We start from the raw sequence: 23195 nt of genomic DNA, 5'->3' as shown, positions 1-23195 counted from the left end.
GAAAACAAAAACTGACCTTCCAAGCACTGAAACTGGTGAAAATCCCACTGAAGTAAATGAAGTTCCTATTTAAAAGGCAACAGTACCACTCCCATTGCTATCCATTTAGCCACATGAATTTGTGCTACACTTGCAAATACACAGAATATTTGACCTAGCTTTAAGTGAGAAGACTGAGATTTCAAATGTGCAGAACAGGCTCCATTATTTCTTTCTATATTTAAAGAAATGCAGGACAAATGCAGACTGGGTTTTGAAAGCTCTCAACACAGAGAAAGATCAGCACAGGAGTTTCCATTTGCATATCAGTGATGCAGAGGAATAAAAAGACCAAACTGAGTCAGAGACTGGGACTTTTACATCTGGATTCAGGGCAAGAAAGAGCCCAGCCCCAGTCCAGCAAACAACTGGTCTGTCTGAACTGCATATGAAATTTGCCAGTTCCTCATCAATGCCACAAAATGAACACTTGTTTTGTAAGTTAGTATTAAAACTGGGCTAGATAAAATGGGAGAAGGGAATGATTTCTAACCAATATAGTCTTGTAACCTTTCACCAAAGAATTCCAAGCCACCTGAAAATAGGAAAAAAATCCAAAATAGACCTTCATTTAGCCACTACTGGGCACAAACATGCATGCGAAAAATTTTAAGTCACTTTGGTATTAAAACAGGATAAATCTAGTTTTTTTAAGAAAAAAGAAAGGCTCTCTAAAGAACGCATGATGTATTTATTTTCCCACTTTTTTTTTTTTTTTTTACCAAAAGGTAAAACTTCTTCCTCTACATCAGTTCAAGAAAGTCCTGGACTTCCAGCAGAACATCAGCCAGAACAGTTGGTTTCTGCCCCTCACCTGGGGTGGGACTTTTGGAGAAGGGGGAAAAGATTAATACATAAATGCATCAGACATACCATAACCCAACCCATGTGAAGGTCCACCTCAAGCACATATATTTGCAATGATTCCTGTCTCCACTGGAAGGAATGTGGAAGAATCCCAGGGACTTTATTTGGACCAGGATTTCCCTGTTTATCTGTAAAAGAAGTGATCAGAAAATGGCTGCACTTCATCCAGAAATGGTGTGCAGCGATCTGGCAGGGACCACAGGTGATAATTATGTTTGCATAACCTCCCTGGGCACTACAAAGAACACTGACTTTGTCACACCGCTTATCTGCAGCCCTGAATTTCACCTGGTTCCACAGCCCTGAGTTGCCAGCTCTAGGAAGCAGCAGGGAGGAGGTACAGAGAAAGTCCTATCCCATTCAGACAGTGGGATGAAGTACTGGCAGCAGTAAAAGTGAGACTTAGTGCTTCAAAACATGGATATTCAGGCTTCCTACAATGCCAACAAAGAAAAAGCAGAAAGAAAAGCCTACTACCCTTTCTAAACTTCCACCAGTGCAACCATGATTAATCACAACACAGCTTTGAGAATTAGTTCTGTATTAAATAAAGAAATTCTATTTTGCTATACAGTATATTTCTTTCACAAAAAATAAAAGCATAAGGAGCTTAAAGAATATCTACTATATGGTATAGATACATTCTAAACATTATGACAGAGACAGTGTAAGAGATTTTTAGAAAATCAATGCTTTTAAATGTAATTAAGTAATAGTGAAGATAATCACATAGAAAACTGTGCCACTGACAGTCTGACAATGCAGGAACATCAGAATTGTTTTCCACCATTCTAAGGCATGGGAAATCTCTGCCTATCTCATGTTGATGAAAGGCAAATTCTATAGGGGGATAGAAAATGGTATTTTAACAGCTGATAATTTCATAAAAAGAAAATGTACCTAGCACATTTGGAATTCTCTAGGACATGAATGGATTGCAGTAAGGAAAAATATATTGCTGGTAAGAAATCCTGTCCATGGGAGAATCACGAAGTCTTTAGTATCTAGAGCTTCCCTCCAGTTGCCTCTAGGCTGAATGCCATCCAACAAGATGCTTCCCTTTGCCCTTAACACATCCCAATACTGGATAAAGACCCTAACTCTAGGGTTTGAATCCCACTTGGAGTCATGCACCTAAAATGTTACTGCAGCCAGCTTTGGACCTGGCAGCAAAGTGTTCTCTCACCACCTATTTCCTTTTCTTTGCAATAGTCTGAGATTTACATATGAGAAAAGAATGATGCTTTGAGCATCACAGAAGTTCAGGGACTATCTGAATGCAAAGTTTTGGTTCAATACCAGTCCAAAAACATATCTCTTAAAGGATTTTATATTTGTTATAGATTACAATCATAACTATTAGTTGTGATTTACCTTTCTACACTAAGAACTCTCCTGAACTCTTGCCAAAGGACAGTTCCCTGGACAGGGCAGGAAAACACTCGAGGTGACCATGACTGGTATCCTGAAGAAACTAAATATTTGCTAGACATCTAGGGCTGTACTAATATCTGAATGTTCTCTTCAGTGCCATTGTAGAGCCCAGCACGCAGGCACAAGAACACCACAGAGTAACAAAGACTGCTGAAGTGAACAAGAGTTTGCCATGATAAATGTGTTCTTGAATGGCAAGCACAATCAGAGGAAGGGCAGCTGTAGCTGTAAAAGGGCAGTATTTTCTAAGCCACACACACACACACACAAAGAAGCTGAGAAGTAGCAATACGCCAATTTGTGACACAGGAAGAAACTGCAAATGGGATCCTTTCTGGAGTGATGTCCCATGGGAAGAGGAACCAAGACATTAAATAGCACTGAAGCCCTGACAAAAGTAAGAAGAATAATCCTTTCCTTCCTGCAGGATTGAAACAATTACGAGGAATCAAAACTTTCACATTCATGTACATCCATGAGCATCACTACCTATAGCAACCTTGCCTATTGACTCAGGGATTTTTCACTTCTAATCATGCTATATTTCCAGTCGAGTTGATAGACTAATTTAATTCTATACCTTCTTGGTCACCTGGTTTCTGGGTCCCTCAGCATCCTCTCTCTGCATTCCTCAGGCTTTTGTGATGCCCTGACCACTGGAATTTCCCTCTGGTTGCTAACAGCATCTGGACTAAAGCTGTCAGTAAAGCACTAAATTCGCCCCAAAGGATGATCATTTTATAGCTGTTTGCTTCAGGAACCCAGTATCACTTGTTCTGGGGAAGTGACAGCCACTCAGACATAAGCAGGTTAGTCGTGTATTAAAACAGGGCAACAGACATGACAAAACAGATTACCCTCCTCACTTGAAACCCTAATGAATGGGAAAAGGAACTGGGAAGAGATGAGAATTCATCTGTCTCTGACTCAGATTTTTCCACTGATGGTCTGATCTTACAAACTATATACATAGGAACTGTGCCACTATATCCCGCCTAAATGACCTGGGGCTGCATGATCATGACCTATTCTGGTTTGTATTCAGAGAGGACATGCAGTGAGCTGGTGCACAGCTGCTATCATTGCTGTTGAGAAATATATACCTTATTTCTTGAAAAAGTTTTGCTGGTATGAGCCACAGTATTCTTGATTACTTGCTGCAAATCTTGGAAGAAATGAGAAAACATTCTTCCATTCTACAAAAGATTTTAATTATTCAAAATTTCAATAAGAACATTGCATGAGGAAATACAAACATTTTCTAAGGAAATATGAAGAAAAAGAAAATCTGCCAAAGAATGCAACAGGTTCAGAAAATTGTTTATGCAGGTTTTGACTCAGAGATGCCTTCAATTATTGCTGACACCAAAACATTTTGTGAAGTCAAATACTTTTTGGTTATTATATAAAAATAAACAAATAAAACAAATATTCTGATCTCTTTCACGCCAGTGGAAACTGTTGAAAACAACAGACCAATTTTGGCACAGCAGACTAAAATCTTTTCCTAATCTATCATCTAGATATTGCAGGGGCAATGGCAGGAAAGAGGGCAGTAAAAACAAGATCCTCTATAGTAAAATTCAGAGCTGGACAACTTACACTAGCGAAGAAAACAGACCAGAAAATTTGGGTAACTCCCATTCATCAGGCTGTCCTACATCAGACTCCGGAGTTTGAAATGATTCAGCGAGAGTGTCCTCAGGGACACTGATGTAAATATAGAGTAACCACAATGCCTTTCTCTGGAGTCCCTCCCATTATACACTGGTTTAGCTAAACAATTTCATTTCAGATAGAACAGAACAGGAATACTTTGGAAAAGGCCAGGTCTGTGTTGCCTTTTTTCCTTCAATAATCTAATGACATCTCTGGTCTAAGATAACCTTCCTTGCTCAATAATATTTAATCTTTATTTTATCTTGAAGTAGACTAGCAAATGCTTTGATAAATGGAGTGAAAGATTTTCCGCTTTCCCCCATAACATCTTCAGGTGCTGAAATGCTGAAGTGTTTTACTACAACTCGCTACAGCAGTGCTGTGCAGAGAATCAATGCTTATATTCCCATGCCTTTTTAACATGAGTGAATCACAGCCCATACTCCTTTATATACTAAAATAACCACACACCAGAGAGCCATTTTCCTATCCTCATCTATTGTGGCCACTATTCTGCAAAAACAAGAGCTGCCATCTATGAAAAAAGTCATGATTCTACCCATTTGTACACTACAGCTGATGCCCTTAACATCCAGACCTACAACATACAAAGCCCCACACAACCCCTCCACCTCCGAAAAAAACCCTTAAACATTTGTAAGAAAACAAAAAAAAAAAAAAACCCTCATGAGAGCCTTAATCAAAGATAATTCCCAACTCCTTTTCTGTGCTAAGTTGTGAATGAGACTGATTAAAACCAACCTGAGAACTAAGAAAATTTTCTTAGTTCTTGGCCAACTGCATTTTGAGATTTGAAGTTTCATTAAGTGAAAACATCTTTCTAGGACGTTTGCATGAAAATTCAGAAAACAGAGGCAATCATAAGAAAAGAGAGACAATTACAAAGCTCTTAATCTCCTGAGACATTTACCTTTTCGTAGCAGGCTTTACTCCAGCCTCATTACATATTTGCTCTGATCATCAATCCTATTTGCAACTTTCAACTGTCTCCATGTTCTTTGTCAGAGGAGCTTGTATCAGGCAACACTTGGAGTGTCTCCATTAATCCAAATTTTAAAAACCAGTAACTGAAGCAAATCAGTATTTGTGCACTGACTGGAAAGAAACCCCTGCAGACTCACCACGACTGAAAATCTGTCTTTCCATGTCTATACAACTCCCTCCTCTGTCCTTCTCTAAAAAAAGAAGGGTCAAAGCAAAATGCTGGCAGCCCAATGAAATCTTTGGAAGACACAGCGTGCTTTCGGTTATGAGAAGATGGAAAAATGAGAACCCTGGAGATCTTTTGGGAACATTAGGCTTTATTAATCAGGCATGTATTTGCCACATATCAATATTCCCAAACAGTACACTGAAGCAGATAAATGCCTGGGAGCAACAGAACCCATCCAGTTTGGTCTTCTGTCTTATGGGAAGTTCTAGTATAACCTTAGAGGTGGTTTTCCAAGCCATTCCTTAAAAAAGAAACCTCCCCTGCTTCCATAGTACCTACAGGTTGTGTGTTCCAGCACTTTACAACCAATCCAGTCAGAACATGGCTCCTAATACCTAACTTGGTAATTTTCGCTGCTCATTGAACTGATTTCTTTAGGTCTTTCTCCCAGCGGACATGAAGAACAATTAATCACTGTGCTCTTGATTATAACTTCTCACTCACTAGTTTTTTTTTTTTTTTTAGTATATTCTCCCTAACATGCAACAAAAGCAACAATTTCAGAAGCATATAATGCCAGGTAGGGCTCCTACATATCCTCTTGCCCCTGGACCAGATAACAATCAACCAGTTTCTGCTTTCTCACAATTTTAACTCTAGGACAATTTCTGCCTTGACAAACGTTTTTGACCTCTCCACATTTCCACTGGGGTTCCACAGGTAGAAATCAGGGCAGAATTTATCCCCATGAGTTTCTGGATTAATGCCTTGGTAAAGGAAGGGGAAAAGGCAAAATTAATTCTCTTTGTTAGTGCTAACACCATTCCTCAGGGATAGTCAGCCCCAAGACAATGATCTTTGTTCAAAGCAAGAACACTTCCATACTCATTTCACATTTACAGCACAGCTTCTACAAGCCAATATCTGCATCAACAGGGAAAAAAAAGGCTTAAACTCATGAGAGTCTATATTTTGTTAGAGGAACAGGAACTGGGAATGGACTCAAAGCCCATCTTAGACCTGAAATTCTAGCTAAAACAGCAAGTTATAGGAGGAGAGGACAGGTCCCAAATCCATCAAGAATCATGAGGATTCCTGCACTGTAAAGAACATGGTAGTGCAGCCTGTTTGTTACTTCAAAACTCTTCCTTCATCTAAAAGCAGTGCTGTGATGGACGAAGCCCTTCCCAGCCCTGACATCCTGACGCTACACATGCAGCCTGCACTCTGGGATGCCAGCTTACTGTGTCACATTGGCTTGGGTTCTGCCTGTTCTTTTCCTTATGCCTGCAAGCTCAATTGAACTTATGAAAATTCAAACTGTCTTCTGTCTGTTTCATACATCATCAGCAAACAATCACTAGACAAAATGAATTTGCTCTCTGTAATTTGGAGGTTACACAAATGCCTCTGCTGTATAATGTAAAAAAAAAAAAAAAAGGGAATAAAGTTTGGTATGCAAGGTTAACTCAGCATGGAGGAAAGGAGCAAAGAAACAGAGAGAGAACACGAACAATAAAATACTCAAAAGTGGGGAGACTGACATAAGAATTACTTCTGTAAACTGGAGTTGGCCTTGATACCTTTGAGTGATGGGATTAAACAAAGGCACAAGCAAGTTGTGAAAGATCACCCCCAAGAGTGGCTGTATCGCCATCCCTCGTGATTTGTCTACACAATATACTTATTAATAATAACAATGGTTACTATTTATCCCCTAAGAGCTTTGCAAACACAAATTCAGTAATGTTCCCAGAGCCATATCAGCTCGAACCAGATCTAAAGAGTGATCTGCTGAACAAGGCCCAGCGAGGTTAAATGACTTGTCCAGTGCCACTCACTGCACCAGTATCCATAAAGATTAGAACACCGGATCCCTTGGTCACTGATCAGATCAGGCTGCGTAAGGCTGACCTTGACAAACCAACCTCTTTTTTAACAAAAATAATATGTCATATACTCCTTATTGCCCTCAGCACATAGCAACATAACTAAAACTATTGCTTTGAAAGCACATCTTTTTCTTCCACCCACAATATGCTGTCACTGTCTCATTCCAAAACCCGGCAGACACTGAGTATGAGCAGAGGTACCTCCTCGTGCTTGACTTAATTCCTATTTGGGGTTAGCTGCAAACAGCAAAGCACTAAACCACATCCTTAAAGCTAAGTGTTTGAGTAGTCCCATTGACCTCAATAGATCTGCTTGCCTATCAACCCACATGACTTTAGTTGAGAGAACCCAACATAGCAAGAATCCACACCACAGGCCTTTTGCATTAGGAGAATATCTGTACCACATTTAGAAAGTGGAGTTTTTCATGCAACTGTCTGACAGATGTTCAGGTGTTATGTACCTGTATTTTCTTCTAATGCCATGTACCAAGTCAAGTATTTTATATTAGCCAAAAATTTGGCTCATCTTATATTAATCAGTCACTTTAGGGACATCCTAACATTAAAGCAGATTTCCACACTTTCATTGAAGAAATAAAATACAAAACTATCAGGATATGGCTTGCCTTTTTTCTTTGCTGTTTTTGGGTTAATACAGAAAAGACCTTGTGCCAAGTTCACCTTATTTAGGATCTTACAATTAGAAACACCTGATTACAGCAAACATACAGGAAACAAAGGAAATCCTTAAAGCATACCTTCCTCTATAAAAAGTGCCACCATTTTTATTGTGCCAAGTAACTAGCTACATCGACACGAGGTATAGCAAGAACCACATCCTCATTTTACAGGATACGTGTGATTATGTAAAACTTTCCTCACCTTGTTCTCCTGTATTCCAGAGACAGACTATGCCAAGCCTACAGAACTTAAAAGCAGCTAAAAGTTTAAAAGTGGGGGGGTTTTGTGGGTGTTGTTTTGTTGCAGCTTCTTTTGTTTGTTTGTGGATTTTTTAAGCTATTAGCACAAGAAACTCAAGGATTAAAAATATGGACCTTTACTTTATGGAATGGAAAGACCTAGGCAGGAGAGTCTTAGGAGTCATGATCCCACACTCCATTTCCAGTTTGATCACTGATTTACTTGGACCTTGATAAATCTGCTCAACATCTCTGTGTGGATGCACTTGACACTTTTGATAAAAAAAGAAAACAAAAAATATTTCCTATACATGAGTTTTAAACTTGTGCATTTATTTCCCCTTCAAAGTCTACAATCTCATGTAACTAAAAAAAGCTCATCCCAGCCAGCACCAATTGCTACTCTTATTTTTTCTTGGGCTGTCCATGGAGGACTTAGTGACCATCTGGATCCTAAGGATTCAAAGAACTTGCCTCAATTCATTCTTACGCTGCTGCTGCTGCATTTTGGAAAGAGAATTACTCCTGCTTTCCAACAAAAATTTTCCCGGTTGTTCACACTAAATTGCAAGACAAGCATGAAATTTGGTACTCACAGATTCAGAAGAGTTTCCCCATTTTTCCCTGAACACCTCCCTTTAAATTGCTGCTGGACCCAGCAAATCCACGAGTGTTTTCAACTCGGCTCACTAGTGTAATTGCAAGGTTAACCTCTGATGGCCAAGGAAGCTGCTCACATTCAGCAATGAAGAGCAGAAAATGTTAAATACCATTCACTGGCCACAGCCTGCAGTTAATACACAATATTTAAACAACACAATGGCATGGCCCTTGCCAGTAATGTAAAAACACAGTGGAGTAGAGCCAGAATGGCACAATCTGCCTGTCTGAGTCATGCTTGGCGCTGTGTGCTGCAGGGGCAGGCATTAGCTGCCCACAGTGTAACTGTACCCTCCAGCTAGTTTACAATAAAACATTAAAATATATAAAAAATAAGGGGTGGGGGGTGTAAAGGCATGATAAATCCCCTATAATAGTTAAAGTATTTTAAAACTGGAGTACAAAAGTACCACTTTAGAAGCAGGCTCTGGGTTTCATTACAGACTGCACATTTTGATCTTAAACAAGAAAACAAACTGACTTTGCTTTGTAATATTCCACAGCTTTGTACTGTTCAACTGAAATTGATCTTTTTTCCCCTTTCTACAAGCTTCTGGATTTTGTCATATATTATTTCCTTAGACTGAAAGTATCTAAATATGCTATCTTTTCCAATCCTCTTTTGCATGCCTGTTGTTCAGTCACTGAAGTTCCAAATCTTAATTATTAACCCAAATACATTCAATAAACAGATTCTAAATATGGGTAGATCAGAGTGATGTGCAATCTGACTTGCCTTTATGGAATAACTATGCTCTTAGAAAAATACTCCTTTCTTGCTGAGAGATGTAGCTGTTATTTTGACTGTTTTGTCGTGTCACAGCAGAGATGAATTAGGCATTTCTGCCTTCATCTACACCCTAGAGCAGCTGAAGTCCCCCGTGATGTCATCAGAAAGTTGTTTGTTTTTTTCTCGTACGAAGGAGAAGAATTTGTTACGACATCACGAGAAGAGAATAAACTATGTTTTCTGCTATAAGGAATCTTCTGCTACCTTCTGTTATCTCTGCACCAACGTGCAGAAATCCTCGCTGACAAAGCGACAGGAACTGTAAGTCAACAAACAGAGATGCACAGTATTCCTCCTAATATTCAAAACAAAGCAGGAAAGAATGACCTATTCAGTGGTCTGAAATTAAAGATCTGCAAGATGTAAGTTCCTTTTTAATTTTTAAATAAAACATCCTTTGAACTTCTAAATCCCATTCAAGGGGACTCTGACCTTTATCCAAGACCAGCTACTGCGCTAACACGTTGGATGCATATAGAGGAAAAATACGGACAAAAGGTACCGGAAAAGCTTTTACTTACAGGAATGCAGTGTGGCTTAATCTTTTTGTTTTTAAGGTGCAGTGATTTCAGCATCTACAATGTAACTTCAGGCAGTCTGAAAAGAAACAGGTTAAAATCTCTTTCAGTTATAATTGGTATTTCAGATTTAATTAAAAATTAAACTTTCATAATGTTTCACCATCCAAAGCAATGCATTATCAGTCAAGCGTAGCCTTTTTTTTTTTTTTTGTTAAAAGAAGCTCTTCCTAGAGTAGTTTGCTATGAAAGAAAAAGGCAAAAAGGCAATTGAGAGTAGCAAAATATATTTCTTCAGCAAAGGATCTCTGAATAATTTGGAAAGAAGCCTTCTGCCACTTAATTTTAACAATCAACCTTATACTAATTAAAAAAAAATCACAATTAAAAAAGACAGAAAAACACCATCACATACCAAAGACTGTGAGGATAAAAATGTTCATTTCAGCAAAACAAGGACATTGCTAGGACCAGAACATACGCACCAAAAGGGAAAATATGGTTTTACATAATGCCAGCCAACAACATTTTAAAAAAATTCGTTCTACAGCATGCAGCACTTTCAGACTGTTGCATGGAGGAGCAGAGAAAGACAAGTTCAAAAAGAGGAAAGCTGTTTTTAAAGTGTACAACTCAAAAGGTCCCTTGCAACCTTTTGTTAAGGGATATGAAATAGCTCATCTATAAAACTGCACGGTTTCTTATCATGTAAAATAAATGTCACATTACTGTGTAAAACAGATGATTGAGAAGTGGTAGCTGTAGACACAGCATTTGAACAGATGCAAAAAAATGTTTTTTTTTCAAAATGCAGTTGAAATAGTTGGAATGACAATAAAACTCCAGGGGTTGTGCCATAAATATGAGTTTAAATGTTAGGCTGGAGTTTAAAACCTGTGGTTTTAATTATATCTAATTATAAAGGCTCCAAAACCAGGAGAAATGAGAAAAACAAAAAAATATTAATAATAAATTAAAACAATTTTGCAATAAGTTGTCAGGATTTGGCCTCATAATAACAAACCATACAGCAATATACATAGACACATACAATGTTCCAATGACTCATTAAAGGAACAAATCAAAACTTCATTAAATTTTATTTTTAAAAGGTGACAGCAGAACTTGCCTAATTTACCCCATTCAAAGTCAAAGCTATTCTCCTCACCAGCAACACACTCACAGAGATGGTTAAATAAATCCCAGATGCAAATCTAACACTGATTTTGAATGTACCACAGGCTGGGAGCAATTCCTAGGTGTAATTTTACTTTGTTCTCCCGTAAGTAAAAATCCAATTCCTCAAATGTCAGTGTTATATGAGGCTTCTCAATCCATCCTCACAGATGTTTAAAATAAAACACACTGTATCAGACTGTCACACAAACATGTTCATACACTCACCAATACCACAAAAAAAATAAAAAAGAGCTCACAAACTTATTTGTAGGCTTAAGTTTTCCACTCAAGATCAAAGGTATTGAAGAGCAGAAGGGAAAGCAGAGAGCACAGAAGGGGACAGCACAGGAAGAATTAGAAACAATTCTTGAGCATTTGAATGAACAAGAGGCCCCTGATAGAGGCACTAGGATGATGCTGCCACAAGATAACCTTTATAGGCTTGGATGAAATTTTTCCTGAAGGAACCATCTGAGACAGGTGTTCTGTTCCTTTAGACAACCTTACATCAAACAGCTTTCCTTCTTCCTCTTGACTGACATCTAATAAGGTAGACAAACAGTGAAGAAATCCAGGCAAAAAATTGTTAAGTCCATCAGAAGCAGGCAACAGCACAACTGCCACATAAGTGATAACAGCTACAGCTTCTGAACTTACATTTCTTTCACTTCCTTCCCCTTCCAAATTTACCCCTTTTCTAACATCTTCAGGACTGTAATGCTGGCTTGCTGGCAGGGAGGGAGAGGGGCAGCAGTATTTAAAATCCAAAGCTATTTCTTCTAATGAATGCAGTGAAAAACTGACCTCAACTGAGAAGACAAAGAGCATTCACTGAGGGTGAAATGTATCCCTCCCTGTGTAGGGAGCCAGCATAGAGAACACACCACTGAAGCCCTATTCTGATGACCTAAATAGGAATAAATTGGTGCATGGACTTCACCACTGTGAATGTTGTCCAAAATGCCCATTTTCTTGTAGAGAATGAGGAAACACATGGCCCTCTCCTGTCAAAGCACAACAGCATAGCACCTTCTTCCCATGCTGGGCACAACCCTGACAACTGCTCTTCCGTGTACCTTCCTAGTAGTTTTAAACAGAAGTCTTTCATGCTTTGCCCTCTTTTCCTCTGACTGGAAAGGGAAAGGATGGCTTTACATTTGGCATTACTCTGTAAGTTAGCATGAGGGCATTGTGCCTGCAGAGAGGGTGGCCCTTCTCGTCAAGGCAGGCATAATTAGCACACACTATGATCCTCCCATTAAAAGAAAGGGAGCCTCAGAAACAGCACTCTGTAAGAGCCTGCCTTCCTGTGCACAGGTGAGAATGTTTAACACTTGTGGGGCAGGAGGTCATGATTGTTGACTGAAAGGAGTGGCCTAATCTCCTTGTGGAAAGCAAGAGACATGGCTCAAGAACAGTCAATGAATGTCTGCTTGAGAGAAGCACAAGAGCTGGAATTGCAAAAATTAGGAGTATGGCAGCTCATGAACGAGACACATGAGTAAAGTGTTAACAACAGAGCAAGTGGTACCTCTTAGTTAAGGCTTTAAAACAGGTTTCACTTTGCTTTCTGCCAATTCCTTCTTGCCATAAAGCTTATGCAGAGTCTGAAAACTGAGAGAGGAAAGCTACCAACTCTACAATGACCAAAGTTCATTAGCAATGTTCCATGACTTGCATAGGCCCCTGACGCTGCTTTGCCTCACTCATGTTTATGGTCTTGCTCCCCACTTTGACAAGAATCACATTCATTCAATCTAAAAATCAAAGAGAAGAAAAAACAGTGCAATTTGTTATTTGGAAACATTTCAGAAGATGTCAGCCTTCTGCAAACTCTTAGCAATAAAGAAGTTCTGTGTCTGTATGGCTTTGATTTTCCTTGAGTACCTTAAGCCAGCTGGAGCAAGTCAGTTAGAGTCATATATAACTGAGCAGTTACGAGGAGAAGGAAGACTGGAAGAGAATACGGCACAACACTAATCAATATCTTTAGAAATTTCTACATACAGAAGTTATAACATCCGTCAATTGATCTTTTTCAAGTTCACTTCTTGAACTGGAAATCAACAATGAAGCCACTGCCAAAAGTAAATACTCAAAGAAGGTAAAATACTGATGTCCTTATTCAAGAAAAAAAACCTCATTGATAATATAAAGGAACTCGTCAACAACAACCAGGGAACGAGGGAAGGGGAGGGCACTGGATGACAAATGGACACACACAAATTGAAAACCAAGCCCATTACCTTCAGGAGAATATTCAAAAATACTCATGGGCCAGCCAAGAGACCTCATTCCAACTTTGGAATCTAAATAATTACATGATATGGCCCAGACTATTTTCTGGCATTTTAGGTTTGAAAACATAAGCAAAGCCATGGAGTAATTGTGTCACAGACATGAAAAAGAAAAGTCAATTGTACAGGCTCCTCATCTAACAACAAATACACAAACTTTGAAATTGGAACCAGTATAGACACACTAGCACAGTGCTCTGTTCAGGTTCATCAGCAACTCAAAAGAACAAATCTTATTAATACAGATATAACATTACATTACTGCTTTTTGAAGGTGAATGCACTTTAGTTGGTATTAGCTCTCTATACAGCTTTATTTTTGTCACCTGTCTCTTGTCCTGAGTGACAGAATAAAAAAGAAATAAAAAAGGTAATGCCAGTGCTTGAAAAATCTTCCCAAAAAGTTTGAATTGGAGCTCTTACTACACTTTCAAAACATGCAGGAATTTTGGTTATTTCCAGTTCTGCCTTCATACTCATAGCCATTTGTATTGGCTAGCAGAGTTGGCCCAGGCTTTTTCCTAACACTAGGAATAAGCCGTAGGACTGTGGCTCAAACCAGAGTCACAGGGCTGCTGATGGGAGAAACGTGGGGGGTTTTGTAATTTAGCAGAATTGGAGCAGAGGAAAACCTATAGCATTGTGCTGGGATCAAGGGATCCTCCCACCACAGGAATGGACAACAGGACATCAAAGGTTTCTTTGTCAAAATGGCAAATCTCCATCTGTTATTGGTTCGCTGCAAAGATGAGTGCCGACAGAGATTTTGTCTTCCTTACGGCATGCATCCTTTGAGTTTACTTTCCCAGTGAAGACTATATCCATTACAAATTTTAATTTATAAACCATGGCTCTTTCAGCTAGAAAAGCATTTTAATCAGGAAAAAGGTGTATTTTTGGCTGCATTTCACACACACCCCACAATCCCCCAGTAGTATTTGAACTATTTTTGTTCAGGTATGATAAAACCTGCCTTTGGGCGAAGACTAAAACTCCTTGAAATCTCAGTTTCAGAAAGTTAGAGACAATCAACTGTATAAAAGCTGCAATGTATAATCCATTCCAGTGGTCACTTGGAAACAGGCACTGGATCAATTTCACCACAAGGACCCTCATACTTGTTAAATGTGTTGGATCCCTTAACAGCACAGTCCACTCCCCTAATTTATTCCTACTGCTAACAGAATAAGCAACAAGCACTTGAGAAGCCCAGCTGTGAAAGCACATGAGAAGCTGAACTTACCAACCCACGGAAGAGTTGGTCTCTATAACTGCACTTAAGATATGACCTGGACTCGTAATGTTTAGGAGTTAAATGGGTAGTTCTGTTATAATCAGGTGGGACCCAGCATCCTTCTAAATACCTCTTGAAGCTTTCCTCCTACGCAGGGGCGATGATGGTAATCAAGTTGGCTGCTGAAAACCATGATATTCCTTATTCCAACTGTTTTCTTGCACAAGCTGTCCCTAGATCCTGTTTATGTTCCCAAGGAATAGGAACAGTGACAGCATGCAGCTTTCACGAGGCCTTGCCCAAACAATTCTTTCTCTAAAGATACAGTTTTTTTGTGAAGCAGCTCTGAAGCTGATATTCACTGAGCATCTCTTGGAATACAGCTTGAAGACTTTACTTATGCCCTTTACAAGCTATTGTAGCATATAAGCTTCTCCCACTTCTTTTCAAGGTTCATAATGCTTTGATCTTCACAGCCTCACTGCTCCTGCTGAATGGTATCATCTCTCATGGCTCATATTATCTTTAGTGCATAAAAAGATAATACCTGTTAAGAAGCAGGCTCTATCACATAATCACAGCAGAACCTTCACATTTATTCTGGTTTAACAGAGAAACTTACATCAATAAATGTTTCATTGTGATGGGTATTTCAGTGCGGTGACAAACTGGGCGGATAAAGGAAATGTGGTGGATATAATTTGTTTGGATTTTAGCAAGGCCTTTGACACACTACCACACAGGAAGCTCATAGAGGCACTACAGAATTATGGTCTGAATACTATTACAATAAGGTGGATAAAAACTGTCTGACAGATAGGAAGCAATGAGTTATTAATCAATGTTAGAAAAGAACAGAAAGAAGAATCTACTCTGATGCAGAGCAATAGGTGCTAGGATTATTATCACTACATAGATTCATTAAGGATGAGAAAAAGAATGTAAATATTGACAGCATCCAAAACTGATGATTCAGAAAAAAGAAATTTATCAAATGTGAAAGGTATCAAAATTGTTAAGATCCAAATAATGGAGATGTGCATGAGCCAAAAGAGTGTGGTATTTAATATATCTTAAAATGTAAAAAACATTATCAAAAAGCAATACAGACTTTTGTTTTCAAACTCAGAAATAGAAGGTTTTCACTGTGTTTGCTTGACTTCATCATGTTATTATGCACTGGTACGGTCTAGTTGTGAAACTAGCTCCCTTGCAAAGCAAAATAAAATAATATATTTCAGTCACTGTGGTAAGGGCTGATCATCTGGCCTATTTTCTTAGAATACTAGTACTAATGATGAAAAGTTTAAAGTTTAGAGTAATCACATATGACATCCTTAAATTCTTCTTCAGAAACAGGGTACTCTTTTAGTTGTAGTTTCTGAATTTCAACTGCCCTGAACAGCTAAAGCCATTTTGTTGCTGATTTCTGGTACAGGAGATGACATTGAGCTATCCCCACAGAGACACTGCATACACTCAAAGTTTAATGGCTATTACCTCTCCACTTCCTTCACAGATCTGTCCCAAAGAAATTCAGCCTGACCCTTTCCTGTGAAAGGGCAAGATCCTGGATGAAAAGCAATGTACTTAGGTGAAATGAAAAATCCTGGGGTAATGCACATAAATCTCATGGGACATATGGCAGAGAAGATCAAAGTGATAAACATTTGTTTGGAAATCTACATATCCCTAAGTGTTGAGCAATTAAACATAGCAGTTGAACATTTCCAGGATAAACTCATCAATATCAGCAAGATGTGAAGTTCACTACATCCTGCCTCTTTCTCTTTCCTTGCATGGCGAACACACCCCCAGCACCACAGCCTCTGCTTACTTGTGCCACTCCAAGAATAAGGCCAAAATAATTTTTAATGTCTTCTGTCTTGAGAAAGGAAAAGTGAATAAGTGAGTGAAAGCTATGTGTTTTCAACTGTGAGAAATTTGGGAAAGTTTTCACGCTTCCTCTTGACTTACTGCTCATGGTCGTTGTCTTGACATGTGCCATCAGGAGACTATACCTGGTAACTCATCTCCATCACCTATGAAATCCATCATCTGTGGTTTTGGGACCTTTGATCTCCTCCCAAGATCTCCAGTATTTCTTCTACCCTCACACAGCAGCCTAAACCCATCTCCTCTCCCTAACCAGCACCTTCTTTCCTCCATCTTCACTGCAAGAATCTGCCTTGCTCACACTGCAAAGCTTCCATTTTCCCTTCTTGCTGCAGACAGACAAGGGAATAGGATGAAGCTGTGACACTTCTCTCAGGACAGAGACAGTGAGGGAAGTGGTATTAGCAGAGAGGCATGAATTAGTGGTTCTGATGTCAGAGAAGTGGAAAAAATGAGAGGTGGAAATATGCACCTCAGGTCTCCAGAGCAGCAAGGGCAAGTGTGGCTTCTGCAGCACCGATAGACTTTAGATGGACAGTAGGTCCATCACTGTTATGCTACCCTAAGCAGATGCCTTATCTCTGCAGCCTACCAAGGACCTTGGGAGAAACTTGGGATTCTGACATGTAAAAAGGGGCATGCGACCTTCTAAAAGTACATAAAATTAATAAAAAGCAAAGTCAGGACTACAGGCTAAGTTTGGACTTCATATAAGCAGGTGCATCAAAGTGGTATCAGGACTCCTCCAGATTACACATAGACAGATTTTATTCCACCATGTGCAGAAGCATGAATCAATGCAGTCTTTTACTTCAGCACATTATTAATGCTTTTGCCAGAAGGCCATTAACCTGGAGCCCAAAACCAGCTCCATCTTGCACAATGTCATGCACGAACCATGCCCAGAAGTTTCACATTATTTCAGTTTATGTAACTGCCATATTAAGCTCAAGGCCCAAGGAGGATACTGAACAATATCTTATTGTACAGGCTATTGAGATTCAATATTACAGGGACAATGCTACCAACCCCCTCCAATTTCATTCATCTCAGAAATCTTAGCAAATTTAAAACCAGAGGACTTTGAGACCTTTGGACTGTACTGCAAATCTGCTGCTTAAACTTTTAATGTAACAGTGATGCAGGCTCTCAAATATCTCCCAATAAAGCCCATATATGTAATTCTTGTTTAATTAGACATTATCCTACAAGAAGAGAAATTCAAACCCAGCTGGAACTGTATAAAAGTTCAAGGAAGTTCAGTTCCTGCACTGTGATTTGGCAAAGCTCTATTGTAATATTTTTCCCCAGAAACAATGCAGAAAAAAGAAAAAAAAAGAGAATATATCAGCAATGATTTGAACTGATCACTGTGTCAGGACAGGAAATAATATTTGGAAGAAAAAAAGAGAAAATGATCTTCCATTTACTTTCAATATTAGTAAAAACAAGAAAAACATTTTTATACTGTCAGCCACATCCTGCAAAATCTAGGTAATAAAGCAACAACATAATGACTAGATAAGTTTAAAATGGATTTTTAAAAAGCATGGCTACCATTTTCTGAAGACAAACTGTATCTAAATACATTGCAGGACTGGATTCAGAGACCTCAGCATCCTGTCGGCCTGGTCCAATACAAATTATATTTATTCCAGGGACCTTGAACTATGGAGTGCACACACTTAAATCTATGTAATATTTATCTTTGCTTCAAATACTTAAGATGAAGAATACATGGTATGAGTTCAAGTTCATGGGGCTTCTGCAAGAACTGAGTTGTTCGAAATTTGAAGACTAAAATTCACTCTGGCTCCACTTGCACTACGAAAAACCAAAACACACCTAAGATACAACAGAATGTTATGATTAGAAAAAAAACATTGGGTATTCAACTTGTTCCATAATCTATCTTTAAACAGATGAGATCAAATGTATCCTCCTGGTGGTCAACCAAACTACAAAATTAAAACTGGTATATAATTTTTAACAGCAAAAAAAAATTCTAACAAAACCCCATGTACAGAAAAACACAAAATTAAGTTCCATCATGTTAACACTAACACCAGGCAAAAACTACAAGACCATATGCTAATTACATTCCAGGTAAAGAAGATGAGCGTTCAGATTTGCAAGTGGTAACTAAATTTCTAATAAAATAACAACTTCAATCTTTTTCAAGTCTTTTCCAAAATACCAGAAGTGATTAGAACACATTATGGACCAGTCACTTGCCAAGTTTCATGTTTGAAATCAAAGCTGTTTTAAAATTCCCTGAACAACAAAAAAAGCATTTTAAAACTGGTAACATTCAGTCATGGTGATATAAGCAAATACCAGCCAATCTGAATTTTGGAACATTCTTGATCTAATGCCTTTATGTTGCAATGAAGCCCAGAAAAATATTTCAGGCCCAATTGCTGAGACAGTGAAAATAATATTCATAAATAAAAAAGGATCATTTACATATTATACAACTAAATTTTTTATTTCTTCAATATACCTTGAAAGAATTAAAAGGATAGATCCTTCAAGACTTCTGTTGTCATAACTGAGACACATCTTCATTTACCACATTTACCAAAGATGAACCCACCTGTAATTAGTATGGAAGAGCTAAAACTCTTCTTCTTCCCTCCTCTGCACCTCCCACAGAAAGAACTCAGCACTCTTCAAGCATTTTCTCTACAAATAACTATTAGAAGGAAGTGGGTCTATCATGGAGGAACTGCTTCGTTTCTCTGCACGTGCTGAAGAACTCTTTCTGAATTAATGCAGGCCAGCACCATCTCAAGCTCTGCTGCTCCCCCTTCCCTCCCCGCCCCCCCCAAACACTGCATAAGGAACAAAATTTGAACTTGTACCTTCCACAGTAAAGGCACTTGGGAAATACACAAAGCCTGCCAGGTACAAAACACCAACTGCTATTCCACTCTGTGCTACCTTTTTAAGGATTGTTGGCCACTTATTCTAATGTATGCAAGCAAAAGAATGAAATACGGTAAGAAGCCAAAATTTAGGGCAACAGTTTACAATAGAAAGAACAATATTCTAGGAGTCACGTGTACCTATAAATTCTCATTATACATCTGTGCATACTAATAGAGACTATTACATAAAATACCGTATTATTTAACGTCAACTGAATGGAGGTTTGGTTTCAATTACATGCAGTGAACTGTCCCTTTAATCAGTTGGTATAGTAACAGGGCTAAAATTTCCAAGCAAATTCAGCCTTTCCTCCTTGGATCTCAAAATTCTTTAGAAACAAGCTTTCTTTTCCATTAAGAGATACAGTGATGCCAACAACGGCTACATTATTCCCCCAGCAGATCTGGAGATGCTCGAGCAGAACTCTGAAGTCCAGCTGCCAGATCTTCTGCTGTAGCCATCTGACACAAAACTCTCCCTCATGCATTTCTCTTTTCTAGCTGAAGTTTTTACTCTTTAACAATGCCCTATGACATTAATATCTTTATATTTTCTGACTGACTGAACCTCATACTTGGGCAAGAAAGAAACTTTCCATTTCCTGAGCTATAACTGAAACCAGCCTAGGGTTTTATGTAGTCAGTGATCTCCTTTCTGTCCTCATTGACTGGAGGTCTGCATTAAGAAAAAATAACCAGTACAGTAGGGCCCTGATGCTCACAGAAACAAATAAATGTATCTTGAATGTGAATTACAGGAGAAAAGTTTTTTTTTTCTTAGTTCTAAGGCACATTAAGTCCAAAAGGAGGAAGTACTACACAGTGAATGTGTACAGAATTATTTCCTAGCTCTGCAGGCTGCAGAAAAATTCCACTGTGTTAAATAAGATGGTACCAAGGCCACTTAAACATATTAGCCTATTAAATCTGCATCTCCTTATTGTTCTTAAAATCCTAATGAAATATTCCAGACCACTATCTGTAGGACTTCTGAAGAGTCATGCATTACCACAATTTCTCTGAAAGCAGGATGACAGTCCACATACCACTGGTGAGACTCTTGCTGATGGCCTGCAGAAAACTCATTAACCACGTTGCTCTGGCTCACCTATCTTCCAGTTCCTAAACTTCATCTAAAAACAACTTCACCAGCACCACCGCATGCCCCACAATTTAAAAACAACAAACCCCCGGCAAAACCAGCTAAAAGCACATTAAAGATTTAACTTTGCACTGGAAGCAACCCCAGTTAGTTCCTGAATAGAAAACTACACAGGCTAACCTGGAGGGGAGAAAAGCCTCACATCTATGAATAAGAGGAGGATTGTCTCTTATTTCCTAGGATGTCTCTCACAATAAGATGTGTCTGTATGAGGAAAAAATAAAGAACCCTATCTTTAAGTTCCTACAAGTACAGCTCCTCTTAGGAAGGGTTCTTAGCTTTGAGCTATCACCGTGCTAAAAATAGAAATGTTCAGGAAACACATTACTCTTGAAAGTGATTTCACATACAATCTGTAAACATGTTGCCCTTTTAGGTAAAATGGCAATTGTTTGAAAGCCAGAAGCCAGAAACATTAAAGTGGAAGGGATCTTTAAAGACAGTTTGCAACCCAAAAGATTGAAATCTGTGCCTTCTTTTGTTTTCTGTAAAAAAGAGTCTGAAAGGACTAAGTAAAGTTGGGATAGGGGAAAAAGGAGATTGAAAAGAAACTTCTGCACTTTTGCTTTGGAAGTTTTTGTTTATACACACATAGACATATATATACACATATATAAAAGAAATGCAGGTGCTCTTTTCATAACCTTGTAGGCATCTCTGAGGGACATGATTTGTAGCAATCCCAACTTTTGTCATGTTTCATGCAAATTTCATGTTTTCATTTTATCAGATATGGCTTATAAAAGAAAACTTAAAATTCACACAGTTCAGGTTACAAGTATAATGCTGTCATAGTTTCCTTTACTACTTTGTTTTTTGAGAAATCCTTATTTTTCTTTTCTCTTATGCATTCCCAATGCAGTTTGAATGCTACAATGCTACTTTATTGGAAGGTATTGTGGACAACTTCTGGTCTGTTGGGTGCAGAACATTGGATGATTATATCTAATATTAAACTTGAAGGTATTAAGAAACACAGTGATTTTTATTCTTCCAGCTGGTCAAAATACTGTTTGTTAAGTTTCTTGATGCAAATTCTTAAGCAATGCTTGGAAAAATATGGGATTGTTAAGAACCAACTGTTTGAATGTGCAGTGGTAATAGCTAATAATGATTAAGAACTATTTGCTATATGTATTTTTAATAAATGCCAGTCTAGTAAAGGTTTTCTTTCAAGCTTTAAGCTGGCTTGATTTAGCAGTCTTCCAAATACTTGTTTGCTGTAACTGGTGCCAACACCCAGCTTCTCACTGCATGGCTCACATGTTGCATCCCATGATCAAATAAGAAAAGAAGGGAGGGACTGGCTCCAGCATACATTACAGACAGGTAACAGGAATGAAAAAACCTTCATGCCTTACTTTTCACAAATTTGCCAGCGTATGACTGAAAAAAAAAACAAACTCAAGCAAGTAAACTTATGTAATCCGTTTTTCTTACAGCAAATTTCAGTAAGTCACACATAGTACAGGAAGAGTTAAACAAATCTTTCCTAATTTTCAGAATATTTTATTAATGGGAAGGTAATGTTCAGGTAAACCTTTCAAATTCACAAATGATCTTAGGTCTCATTTCTTCAAGCTGCACAGTCCATACCCAAACTGTCCTTGAATCAGAAAAACATTTTCACCTGCATTATTCAAACAGCAGAACCTGCCTAAATCTTTCAGTATGAATCATTATCAAGACAAATGACAGCGTATCTTCAGAAAATATTGACAGCCTGTTTACCACTACCTTCTACCTTCTCCGTATTTGGCAATAAAGAACCCTGAGATCCTCAGTCAGGAATCTGAAAATTACCCTCATCCCACGCAGAGATCGATTCAATCAATCAGTATTTTCTTACTGCATAAAGAGACAAGTGGTTTGCCAAAGGTCATAGAGCAAATCATTGGCTGAGCCTGGAATAACTAAAGATATCCTGCCTCTGGACACCAGCTTTTTCTCTTGGTTTCCTTAAGGCTAGAATTCCACTGCCTGGATACATCCTCCCACTAATACTCTTAATTTACCAATTTCAACCAGATTTGCTAGAAGGTTATCACCCTGAATAAAAAGGCTGATTCCCTTCATAAAAAACTTCATAAAATTAAAAAAATTGGATAAATAAGCAGGGGTAGAGAGCAAAACTATTCATTTCTCCCAGACAGAACCAACTGTAGAAGTTCATGCCTTAAGTACCACAGAACTGGATTTATAAACACCTCAGAACCCAGGAAATACTTCAGTGAGAGGTCACATCTTCTTCCTCATGAAGTCAATCAACCATAACACTAATCTGAAGGAAGTCTAAATTCCAGTGCTCACTGAACTAATTGTTTCTTGAAAATTACTGGAACTGTATTCTTCTCTCCTACTATGACCTTCAGCAGTCCTGATAAAAATGAACCCTATGAGAAGTAGTCTCCTCATTAACTTCTTGAGGTGGAACAAAGATTATGTATCACCAAGAAACATCATTATGCATAAAAAGTATGTTATTAGAGGAATTTCCTAATACTTTGGCTACCTAGTAACTTTACCTACTAATGTCCTAAG

General features: G+C 38.4%; 1 protein-coding gene across 2 annotated transcripts in view; it reads right to left on the bottom strand.

Moving 5' to 3' along the window:
• The window catches only part of ZBTB20 (zinc finger and BTB domain containing 20), a 444236-nt gene that overhangs the window by 301313 nt on the left and 119728 nt on the right, over window positions 1–23195 (bottom strand). For both annotated transcript variants that reach the window (XM_082279327.1, XM_082279328.1), the window contains one exon: window positions 9960–10035. The gene's annotated coding sequence lies outside the window, so the exon portion shown is untranslated. The remainder of the gene's footprint in view (window positions 1–9959; window positions 10036–23195) is intronic.

Source organism: Coloeus monedula (genome assembly GCF_965178545.1).
Source record: "Coloeus monedula genome assembly, chromosome: 3".
Lineage (NCBI taxonomy): Eukaryota > Metazoa > Chordata > Aves > Passeriformes > Corvidae > Coloeus > Coloeus monedula.
This window is presented reverse-complemented; position numbering and strand designations above follow the sequence as displayed.